At 47.8% G+C, this 12,353-nt stretch overlaps 1 long non-coding RNA gene across 2 annotated transcripts in view; it reads left to right on the top strand.

Annotated features, from left to right (window-relative positions):
• The window catches only part of LOC141278455 (uncharacterized), a 76,281-nt gene extending 69,084 nt beyond the window's left edge, over nt 1–7,197 (top strand). The window contains exons 1-4 of one of the 2 annotated variants that reach the window (XR_012331207.1): nt 5,916–6,051; nt 6,329–6,395; nt 6,926–7,012; nt 7,132–7,197. This is a non-coding gene — a long non-coding RNA (uncharacterized lncRNA). Of the gene's footprint in view, nt 1–5,915; nt 6,052–6,328; nt 6,396–6,925; nt 7,013–7,131 lie in introns of those variants that run through there. The other variant, XR_012331206.1, reaches the window with a different exon arrangement.
• Nucleotides 7,198–12,353: the final 5,156 nt, after the last annotated feature.

Genomic DNA, 12,353 nt, shown 5'->3' with positions numbered 1-12,353 from the left:
ACAAAAAAGGTCAAATGCCATAATGTATTTGATAGTCATAAGCACTAAGAAGGAGAAATAAAGCAAGGAAACGAGTTGTGAAATACCTTGTCGGGGGAGGCGTGGGACTTCTAGAGAGTGGCCAGGGAGGGCTTCCGTGGGAAGATAATTTTTAAATTTATTTGGTTTTGTTGAGGTAAAATATACATAACATAAAATTTTAACCATTTTAAGTGGACAGCTCAGTGGCATTCAGTACATTCACATTGTTGTGTGGCCATCACCACCATCTCCAGAACTCCGTCGTCACCTCATGCTGAAACTCTGTACCCATTAAACCCTAACTGTCCGTATTCCATTGTGTGTATTTACCACATTTTCTTTGCTCATCTGAAGAGGGTCATTTGGATTGTTTCCACCTCTGGCTATTGAGAATAATGCTGCTATGAACATGGTTGTACAAATATCTCTTCGAGCCCCTGATTTTAATTCTTTTGTGTATATACCTAGAAGTGGAATTGCTTGATCATATGGTAATTCTATGTTTAACCTTTTTAGGAACCTTCAACCTGTTTTCCACAGAGGCTACACCATTTTACATTCCCACCAGCAACGCACAAAGCTTCCAATTTCTCCATATCGTCATCTACACTTGTTTTCTGTGTGTGTATATATACACAGAAAACAAGTGTGTATGTATATATACAATATATGTATATGTATATATACGGTGTATATGTATACATACTATATGTATATATACAATGTATATGTATTGTATATATACAATGTATGTATATATATATATACAATATATGTATATATCAGAATTTTATAGATTTTATAAATATATATATATATAAATTAGAGTCATCCTAATGGGTGTGAAGTAGATTTTGTGGCTTTGGTTTGCACTTCCTTTATGATTAATGATATCGAGCATCTTTTCGTGTGCTTATTGGCCATTCATATATTTTCTTTGCAGAAACCTCTATTCAAGCCCTTTGCTCATTTTTGAGTGGAGTCGTTTGCTTTTTTTGTTGCTGCGTTTTAGGAATTCTTTATATATTCTGGCTATTAATCCCTTATTAGATATGTGACTTGCAAATACTTTCTCCCATTCTGTGGGTTGTCTTTTCATTCTACTGATAGTGTCCTTTGATGCACAAAAGTTTTTAATTTTGATGAAGTCCAGTTAATCTACTATTTCTTTTGTTGCCTGTGCCTTTGCTGTCATATCCAAGAGATCATTGCCAAATCCAACATCATGAAGCTTTTCCCATCGTTTTTTTTCTAAGAGTTTTATAGCTTTAGCTCTTATACTTAGGTCTCTGATCCATTCTGAGTTACTTTTTTATATATGGTGTGAGGACAGGGTCCAACTTCATCCTTTTGCATGTTGATGCCCAGCTTTCCTAGCATCATTTGTTGAAAAGACTATCCTTTCCCCATTGAATGGGACACTTGTTGAAAATCATACAGCCACATATATGAAAGAGAAGGTAAATTCTGTGTAAAGACCTAGAAGTGAGGAAGCTAGCCATGTGGGGAAGAGCATCTGTCAGGGGAACAGCCAGTGCAAAAGGGGGACATCAAGAAGAGCAGGTTTGGCTGGAGTGGAGTGGATATGGGGGACAAGGGTAGGACATGAAGTCAGAGAGGTGGGGGAGGCGGGGAGCAAATTGTGGAGGGCCTGTGGGTCACAGAGAGGACTTTGCATTTCGTCTGAGCAAAATTGGAAGCCATTGGAGGGCTACTTATGTTTCCACTCTGGCTCCCATGTTGAGAATAGACTTATGGGCCGGGGGCAAAAGCTCTGGCAAAAGGAGATAGTGACCTGAGCCAGGGGGTGACAAGTGGTGAAAATCTGGATGACAGGATTTGATCACACACCAAATATGGTGATGGTGGAGTGGCAGGGGTGGGGGGGGGGAGAGAGAGAAAGAGAGAGAGAGAGGGCAGAGAGGGGGAGGGAGAGTTACTTAAGGATGACGCCATGTTTTTCAATTTTTGTAATTGGAAAAGTGAAGTTGACATTAACCAGAGTGAGGGGAAAAGAGTGAATCAGGAAATGTTTTGGGGAAGGATCAGGATTTCAGTTTTAGATGTGCTAAATTTGAGGCACCCAACTGGAGGTGTCAGGTGGGAAGTCAGAAACGAGTCTGGAGTTGAGGAGAGAGGTCTTGGAGCAGGCAAGGAAGTCCTTACATGGCTGTGTGACCACAGTCCAATCCCTTTCCCTCTCTGGGCCTCCATTTTCCCATGAGCAAAATAAAGTGGCTGGATCTCTAAGCAATGCCTTCTAGTTCTGGTATTTTCTGATTCTAACTGGAGAGAAATGGAGCCAAGAGCTTTAGGATGGCTGCATTTCCCTCACAGACCCATCTCCCCTCCCTAGATGATTTCGTCTTAAGATCGCCTCCCCCAAAAGATTGCCCAGTAGCGAAGACTCAGGGTTCAAATCTTGCAAACGTCATAAGGAAGGAGCACAGTCAGGCCCCACTCCATCCAGATTCTCTCTGGGCACTTTAGGCTTCTTTAGAAGGTCAGTATGGGAGCCACCTAGTGAAGGCACATGGGTGAAGAGAGGCCAGCTGTGCAGTGGTTCGCAGTGTGGGCAAAATCCCACCTTAAATTCTAACCACTCTTAGTTCCTGATCTTTGTTTGCGACCGGAAATATATTCAATCTAAAGAATTTAATAAAAATAGATGAGGAAATTGGGGCTAAGGGGAAAAAAATCAGCAAAGGAACAGAAAATAAGGCCCTATAACACTGAGAGTGAGATGAATATTGACTCAGTTTCCTAGCAACCAAGGCAAAGAGGGAAATATGATCAGATATAGGATTCATAATTTCACAATATTAAAAACTGTAATGTTCCCGGTGTTAGGACTCAGAGGATCGTTGGAAGTCAGTGTCATGAGGATGAGATGTGACGTGACCTGTGTTGCCCTCAGCAACAACATCCCTCAACAGCGACAAAAGGAGGTTTCGTGAGGAGGCTCCTCACAGTGCCCTTTGGTGGAGGTCAAAGCTCAACTTAGGAAAAGCAACTGCAGGGAGGGATAAACAGGGTGGTAAGAGTCAGACCCTTGGGAAGAGGCTGTCTCTGCTGCAAGGAGGTCATCCCATAACCTCAGGCACACAGAAGGGCCCCACCAGGGATGCGGGACACCCATGAACTGTTGGAATAGGGGGGCGGGGAAGGCCCTTTATTGCTTTCACAAGTCCACGAAGCCCCCAAAAGGCCAGTCCACTCTCCCTCTCAGGACCGGGCTGACATCATTCCCTGGGGACAGATACTACTGTGGAAACCCTGGTTCCCGTCCCTCCATCTGTGCAGGGCTGGGGAGCCCTAGATCAGGACTCCAACCCCAGCCCTGCCCACTGGTGTGCAGCCTCCAGGACGTCAGTGTCACTGCTGCCTCTCAGGCACATCTTTCCAGGGAGAACCTGCAGCCCTGGGAGCACTTCCCCAGAAAGCTCTTGGCTGGGAGACAGGCAGTGACTTGTCCTTCTAAAGCATAGAGGGACACAGAGCCAGGTACCCCCTTGTCCAGAGTACTGCTCCATAAATAGCTATGGAAGGGGCGGAGGGAAGGAAAAGCCTGTTGGAAGAGACTGCACATTTTTGTCATGCTCTCTGGACCTTCTCCGTGAGTGTGGGCTTCTGACCTTCCTCCTTTGTGCTCACAGCTCAGAGCAGGTGCACTGTCTCTGGGAAGATTGGCCAGTGCCTTGGGAGGTGGGGCTGTCCTCTGGCCTGGGGACAGGGAACTACACCTCTGGGGCTGTGTGTGGGTGAGGGGAAGCGTAGGAGGAGGAGAGTCCGCAGATTTGATTTTGAATCTCACTCCAGGCGTCAGCTAAGTGATGGATGGGAGATGCCACTCCTCTGGGCCTTTGTCTTCTATCCTATAAAATGAGGACAGCACTACCTACTTCGTGGGGGGTGCTGTTGTGGGGATTAAATGAGGTGCAGCCCCTGCCTGACACAGCAGAGGGTCAGTACAAGATCATTCTTCTTGGGCAGAAACTTCTGGCTCAGGCATTACAAATTGTGTGACCTTGAGATGTCACTTTACCTCTCTGAGCCTCAGTTTCCTCATCTGTAAAATAGGAATAATAACACATACAGTGCAGGCCTGTTGGGAGGACTGAAAGGAATAGTATACATAGCCACTACCGTGGTGCCTGGCACATAGTAGGTGCTCAGTAAAAGGTGGTTATAACTATTACTATCATCAGGGACTAAACTGTGTTGCATGGGGTGGACGTCCAGAGAAGAGACAGGTAACCGAGGGCCAAGGCAGCCATGTAACACTTCTGGAGGAGGTGGCCCTGATGCTCAGCCAGATCAGGCGGGGTTATGTGGGTCTCAACGAAAGAGCAACCACCCTGGGGGCAGAGCCTAAGGTGAGTCAGGGTGGAGCGCGTGTAAAGGGTCGAGGGGCTGACCTGAAACGGAAGAGAGCATCTGGGGAGAGAAGCAAGAACAAATGTCTTTCTAGTCAGCTGTGGAAGCTCAAGGGGGCCAGAAATGCCAGCAAAGGAAAATAGGAGGCCACTTGGGTTAGGCGAGAATTAACTCCATTCTACAGAGGTCAAACTGAGGCCCAGGGGAGGCAGGTGGAATAACTCTCTCAAAATGAGTGAAGATCTTGGCACTGGAATTGCGAGCTAGTGCTCAAGTGTGTGCTTTCCTGGGTCTTCAACTAACACAAAGACAGAGGCAGGGGTGGGAGATGGGGGTGGCTGGGGGCACGCGGGTGGAGCTGACTGGTGAAGAGTCACCGAACGACAGGCAGAAATAAGGAGGGTGTGGAGCTCAGCCAGGCTGTTTGGAAATGAACACAGATGAGACTGGGTCTCTCTTGGGCTGCTATGGAAATTAATGGCCACAGACAAGAGCCCTCACGCATCACTAGGGACACGATTTCAAAGACCCTTAAAAATCATTGGGAAACATTTCAAAAGGAAAACGCTCGCAAAGCAGCCAGAGGCTCGCCAAATGCGCTGGCGTATAGCTCACCAGGCAATGCTTGTAATCTAATTGCCTATGAGCAAGAGTTTAAAACAATATTTACGATGTGGAAAAATAGCCAGTGATTTAATTTGTACAGAAGAAGCACGCCTAATGAGTAAATTAGATTTTGATCTTGCTGGCTTGGGTCCTGTGGGTGGAGCCTAGCCCACTGGAGGGGCGAGGCTCTCCTGCCCTACCTCTCCCTCCTCACACTTCACCCCCGCCCCGCCCCCTCCCCACCCCCCCCCCCCCCCCCCCCCCCCCCGCCTCCACCCCCGCCCACACACACACACACAGAGTCCTGGTAGGACATTGAAGGCCAGTACCATTCCCCTCTTTATCTTGGACCTGCTGGTCCTTTAAGCCCCACCTCCCCCTCCAGGAAGACTTCCTCACTGTTCCAGCCTTTCTGTTCATCTCCAGCAATTGAAGGCCTGTGACACACAGCTGGGCTTCCTTTAGATAGAGTTGGCTCTTACTTAGACTTTAACTAGCTTGGATTGTTTTTTCTCGGTGTGCTGTCTCTTGAAGATTGTTGGATGTTCCTTTGCAATCTAGACTTGTTACTTTTCTCGCCTTGTTTAACGGAGGCGCTCTGGCGAGTATTAATTGCTTCTGCCTGTCCACGGTCCATTCTCGTTATGGAAAGAGCATCCTGATTCCCCTTGGGGAAACTGCCCAGCCCTAGGTTCAGCCCACGTGGGCAGGGCAGACGAGACTCCTCCCAGCTGTGGGTGTCAGAAGTGGGCACGTGACCCAGACACGGCCAATCAGAGCACTACTCCCATGGCCACAGTGATTTGTTCAGGGATGGGCATGTGACCCACGCCAGGCCAGTGAGAGGCCTCCTTGGGTGGCTACTTGAGCTATTAGAAGAGATGCAAGTTCTCTGGAATTGCTAAACGGGGAGAATCGAAAGCTGAAGCTCCTGGTGGCCATCTGGTCATTTCATGGGAGAATCTCCCCTGAAAGTGAAGCCAATACATGGGAAATGGAGATGAGGAACGTAGAGAGATTCCTAGGTTCGCAGTCAAGAATCCAGCAGTGGGTGACTCATACGCACACTTTAATCCCGTACCTACCCCTTTCGTTTGTTTCAGCCAATGTGAGTTGCGTCTCAGTCTTTTACAGAGACGTGTAGTTCTGATTTACACCGTAGGCGCAGGACTGGTGTCCAGGAGTGACGAGTAGGCACTTCTAGAACTGAGTGAAATTTAGAGACTATTGAAACCAAAAAAAGATTTCTGGATATAGTTCTGTGACTGAAGCCAGTTTTCCAGACTTTTCCTGACTGCCTGCTCTGTATTGGCTCTTCCTCTAGGTGCTGGGGACGCACAGAAGAATCAGAGCCGACCCAGCCCCGAGGAGCCCACAATCTTGGAGAGAAGGTAAGAGAAGCAGCGGCGACCTGCAGCGGGGGGCTGAGAGGAAGAAGTGGTACCATGTGCCATGGAGAATGGCGCCAACCACAGGGCTCCGGGAGCGCAGGCAGGAGATATGAGGGTGGGCAGGGCTTCATCTGGGAGCTGAGAAAGGCCCCCAGGGGAGGGTGACGGGGTGAATGGTGAACTTAGTGGCAGTGCCAGGACTGTCGGGGTGAGGAGCATTGAGGCCCCTTGCCCCAGACCTCTGGGAAAGAGGACCCAGAGCTGCTGTTCAGCAGCTGACGGAACAGGCGGAATAGGGCAGTGGTCGTCTGGGGACACCGATGGGCATTTGGAGCTGAAGGTGACGGAGCTTTCTGACCACATGGTGAGGCAGGGACACAGGTGCCAATGCTTGTCTGTATGAGCCAGTCACGTTCACCACAGCATTTATTATTTAAGTCCTTTGTGGCGTCAACACCAATTTTATGACATTTGTCTGGTATTTCCGTGCTGGGGTCTTTACACTCAACCTTTGTGTCCTCACTTAACAGGCAATCACCCACCTTGGCTCTCATTTTTCTGATGGTGCTTAGAAAGGCTTTAAAGCCCTGAACCACCTGCAGGTCTGTCTCACCCAGGTGAGAGGGTCTGCTTGGCAACGATGGCGATGGCTTACTGTACTGTAAATTGGGCTGAACTCGCGTGGCTCAGTCACCAAGTGTCTACTGTTTACTGAGCCTGCCTCCCTCTTCACTAGGCTTCCAGAGATAGAAGAAGAAGCAGGCCATAGAGGGAAAAAAGACACGTCCACCATCATTTCATAGTGAGGGGTGCATTCGGTGATGTGTGCATGCATCCTTCCATGACAGGTACAGAAACATGTACATAGAAGAGTAGGATTGGATATATGGAATCTAAAAAAAAAAGAGGTTCTGAAGAACCTAGGGGCAGGACAGGAATAAAGATGCAGATGTAGAGAATGGACTTGAGGACATGGAGAGGGGGAAGGGTAAGCTGGGACTAAGTGAGAGAGTAGCATGGACATATATACAGTACCAAACGTAAAATAGATGGCTAATGGGGAGCAGTTGCATAGCACAGGGAGATCAACTCAGTGCTTTGTGACCACCTAGAGAGGTGGGATAGGGAGTGTGGGAGGGAGGGAGACGCAAGAGGGAAGAGATATGGGAACATATGTATATGTATAACTGATTCACTTTGTTATAAAGCAGAAACTAACACACCATTGTAAAGCAATTATACTCCAATAAAGATGTTAAAAAAGAAACAAACAAACAAAAAAGAAGAGTAGGATTGGTACTTGCCTGGTGGCCCAGTGGTTAAGACTCCTCACTCCCAATGCAGGGGGCCCGGGTTTGATCCCTGGTCAGAGAACTAGATCCCACATGCCACAACTAAGACCCAGTGAGGCCAAATAGATACATATTTAAAAAATAAATAAAAATAGTATTAATATAAAAAATGTTTTAAAAAGAGTAGTTTTAAGAAGCAAACCGAGGTGCTGATGGCCAGTCGGGATGTGGAGGCTGGGAATAAGTGTTGTCCTTCAAACAGGAAGCTTGTTGCACAGCAAAATCTTAACAGTAGCAGAGCTGGCATTAAGATGGCTCCTGTATGCCCTCTCCTATGGGGTAGATTCCATCACCCCATTTTACAGAGAAGGCAGTTGAGGCTCCGTATGCTGAAGCAACTTGCCAAGGCACAGCAGGACCAGGATTCAACCCCAGGCTGGGTAATGCAAAGTTCGGGCTGCTTTCTCTATGCCTCACTTCCTTTTGGATATCTTTGGCTCTTGGAACTCCTGTCTTCTGGGCTGTCACCTTCCAATCCTGAGTAGACGCCAAGTGTCATGGCACTGGGGGCGGAGGCAAAGGTACCCTCCTGCACCCCACCCCCACTTCACAGATATAAAGGAGGCAGGCTGGGGGGAGAGCTGGGCTCCCGCCTCTTGGGCTTGGCTTTCCACACTGTCCCACTCCTCCTATTGTGGGGATGGATGTCAGACTTCAAAGGCAGTAGCGCACTGTCTCTCCAATCTCCAGCCCATGAGAAAGCGCCGAAGTCCCAGAACAAAGGCCTTTCCAGACTCACGTCACCTGCTAGGCACTTAGCACAGGGCTTAATTAAAGGAAACAGAGCTTCTTGGAGTGAGAGTGAGGAGTGAGTGAGAAAGTCGATAACGCTAAAGACACCGCCATTAATAAAGCCAGACTCGCGGCTAATATCCCACTTGAATTCAAAACAGGACAAATAATTGGAAATCTGAGCAGGGTGAGTGGTAGGGCCAGTGGTATGGATGACAGAGGTCTGGCAGCTGTGGGAGACCTTCTGTATGGGGACAAAGCTCCTGGAGGGAATAATTCAGTCTTGAGGCCCAGTGTCCTCTTGGCCGACAACCATAGGCTGACACCTGGATCATGGCAGTACCTCGCGCTGAATGGCGCTTGATATGTGCCAAACACTGTTCTCAGTTCTTTACAATATTAATTAACTTAATCCTTAAAAAAATACAGATCTCCTTTTTACCTGTCTCTCTCTCTCTCTCTCTCTCTCTCTCTCTCTCTCTCTCTCTCTCTCTCTCTCTCTCTATGTATCTATCTATCTATCTATCTTCCTATCTATCTTTCTGTCTTACTAGTTAGGTACTATTATTGTCTCCATTTTGCAGATGAGGAGACTAAAGCACAGGAGGTTAAGTAATTTTCCCAGGCTGAGCTGGGATCTTGAACTTGTGTGCTATGACCTAAACGTCATAACCACTAGACGACATTACCTTGAGTGAGCTCGCATCCCCTCCCTGGCTTGCTGGATAACGGCCATGCATTCAGTCAGCAAACATTTGTCAGGTATACTGCAGTCTTGGCAATGATAGGAATAACCACTGTGTGTGGCTCTTACCTGCCAGGTACTAAACACTTTACATGCATTAGCTCCCTTCATCCCCCTGATAACCCATGAGGTGGGTGCCTTTACTGTCTGCATTTTACAGGGAGGGGAACTGAACCTCAGAGAGGCTGGGTGACTTCCCCCCGGTCCCATGGCTAGTTAGTAGCAGAGCCAGGATTCAAACCTACATCTTTTGGCTCAAAGCACAGTCCCTAAATGACGGCTGGTATTGAGTGCTTATTCTCAACGGGTCCTCATCTGGAGCCTGGGCAGGTGTCCTCACAGGCAGTCGTGACACTGGCTGATGGATGCTGCACGCACCTAGATGGGAGCAGCCCCAGAGATGGGCAGGAACCAGGTATGGCCCACTGAATACCATTCACTTATGTCCTCAGGCCATAACCCCGGGGCACTGCCCTATCCCTACCCAACCCCTTCTCTTCCTTGTCTTTATCGTGCCTGCTCTCCCACCTGTTTCCTAAGCTGCAGGTAGCTACCCTGGGAATTATTCTGGGCCCTGCGGGGAGCATGGGGATGCATTCTACGTAAGAATATGACTCCCTGATGGCAGGAAACAGAGTGCACACCTGTTCAAAAGGCAACTAGTGGAGTGGAAAGGGCATGGACACTGGAGTCAGACAGGCCTCAGCGTGACTCCTGATTTCTGAGCCTCAGTTTTCCTATCTGTGAAATGGGCCTGCAGGTCCAGAGGAAGGGTGGAGAAGGCTGGCTATATGGAGGCCCAGTAAAACCTGAGGTCCCCTCCCTCTGGAGAAGGATGAAGAGTAGGGAGAGAGTCAAAGCCTGTGAACTCTGGAGAGCACAGGGAGGGGAGTGCAAACTCCTTCCCTTAGCCTATCATATTGGAATGAGGGGCTCCTTAGAACTGGAGGTGATCATATTTAGGGAAAATGAGAGAAGAAGTGGGCACTGGGATGGAGACTCAGGACTTCACTGCTCTGACAGTGCTGAAGGCTGGAATTGTCGCCTAATCCAGGAGATACAGGTCGTCTCAGGTATAGGCCTCCTGGGTTGTTGAGATGGGTCAGGGCATGGTTCATCTTTAGGATCATTATCGTGGAGGACTCCAAGGTCAGTAGCTTAGAGAGTCTCCCTCCCCTGTGATCCTGTCTCTTTGCTTCTACTGGGCCTAGAAAAAGGTTCACATTTCTGATCTGAAATGTTCTCATCTCACCTACACAGAGATGCTGACGGGGCTGCCTTGGGGGGGTTTTGGTGGGCGAGGGACAGAGAAGATGAGAGAGTGAAGGGGCTACAGTGGAGAGGATGGTCAGTGCACAGGTGGAAGGCTCAGAGATCACTGCCCTAGAGCAACGGTCCCCAACCTCTTTGGCACCAGGGACCGGTTTCGCGGAAGCCAATTTTTCCACGGACAGGGGCCGGGCAGGGAGCGGCATGGTGCAGGCGGTAATGCAGGTGGTGGGGGCGATGGTTCAGGAGGTAACATGAGCCATGGGGAGCGGCAGATGAAGGTTCGCTTGCTGGCCGCTCACCTCCTGCTGTGCAGCCCCGTTCCTAACAGGCCCCGCATCTGCGGCCCCGGGGGTTGGGGACCCCCGCCCTAGAGAGATGTCTCCGAATTTGATACTGAGTCTAATGACTTTGACCTCTGAATAATCCAGCTGTGATGGCCAGTGATGGGGACTTTGTACCAAGGACCAGAACTGGATTTATACTTTAGCCATAAATAGAAGCGGATTCAGTGGCATGCTGGCAAACGTTTAATAGCCGCTTTCTGGGGATGTGGAGAAGCCCTAATTTGTAGCGTTCGGCAGCTTCTCTGGTGTAAGTACTCCCACCAAGGCCGATCACAGGCTACCAACACGACATCACTGAACGTTGAGTTGGGAAGCGGTGCTAATAGCTGGTTCTCACAAGCCTATACGCACTGGTTCCAGCACACTCCCGGGCAGGTTCACCACACGGCAGAGGAGGTTCAAGCTTCAGGGCTCCTCATTTGTGGGGATCCTTCCAAGGCCTGTACAGTGTGTTCGCGTGGTCATATGTGTTGTACAGTTTGCAGAAGTTGGATGTCATAACTGCATTGGTTAAGATTCTTGCCTCTTTCCACTCTGACTTGTATTGAATGGCTTGGAGTAGCCATGGACCTGTGATTTCTTTTTTCATTTTAAATATATATTCATTTTTGTACCTAACGATGATTTATAATTTTATTTTCCTTTTCCAAAGAAGGCCTCAAAACTTATATATACTTCCAGCTGCAAAGCATGGATCCTCCCTGGGAGTAAATTAGGTTGCAACTCATCCTCCAGAAAATTTTGGTGACGGTTACTCTGTACCTCAGAGTCACGTTGGTGTATGTAAATTTGTCACTGGATAATTTGATCTAGATTAACTTCCTAGAATACCACTTGCATTATGTCAAAGCTCTGCTCTAAACCCTCGTGGCTCCCCCGTGATCCCTTAAACTGGCTTCCAAGGTTCTTCATAGATCGACCCTCTCATCTCCTTTCTGAAAACATCTCCTTTACTCTTTGTGTATCTCCCAGATAAAACTTTTTCCCTTGTGACTATGTTTAGGTCGTTTCCTCTACCTGGAGACTTTTTGGCTCACCACTAAATGCTTTTTCTGTGTCTATTGAGATAATCATGTGGGATTTGTTTTGTTTTGTTTTTATTAATATGGTGTGTTACATTAATTGATTTTGAGATGTTAACCTAACTTTGCATTCCTGGGATAAATCCCACTTGATTGTCATGTATAATCCTTTTTATATGTTGCTGGATTCAGTTTGCTAGTGTTCTGTTGAGAGTTTTTGCATCTATATTCATTAGAGATATTGATCTGTAGTTTTCTTGTGATGCCTTTGTCTGGTTTTGGTATTGAGGTAATTCTGGTCTCACGTAATGAGTTGGGAAATGTTCCTGCCTCTTCTGTTTTTGGAAGAGTTTGTGAAGGATTGGTATTAATTATTCTTTAAATGTTTGATAGAATGCACCAATTAAACCATCTGAGGCTGGGCATTTCTTTGTGGGAAGTTTTAAAATTACTAATTCTCTTTTTTTGTTATACATCTACTAAGATTTTCT

This window comes from Tursiops truncatus, chromosome 4 (assembly GCF_011762595.2).
Source record: "Tursiops truncatus isolate mTurTru1 chromosome 4, mTurTru1.mat.Y, whole genome shotgun sequence".
Lineage (NCBI taxonomy): Eukaryota > Metazoa > Chordata > Mammalia > Artiodactyla > Delphinidae > Tursiops > Tursiops truncatus.
Note: the sequence above shows the minus strand (reverse complement) of the source record. Positions and strands in the feature narration are given on the sequence as shown.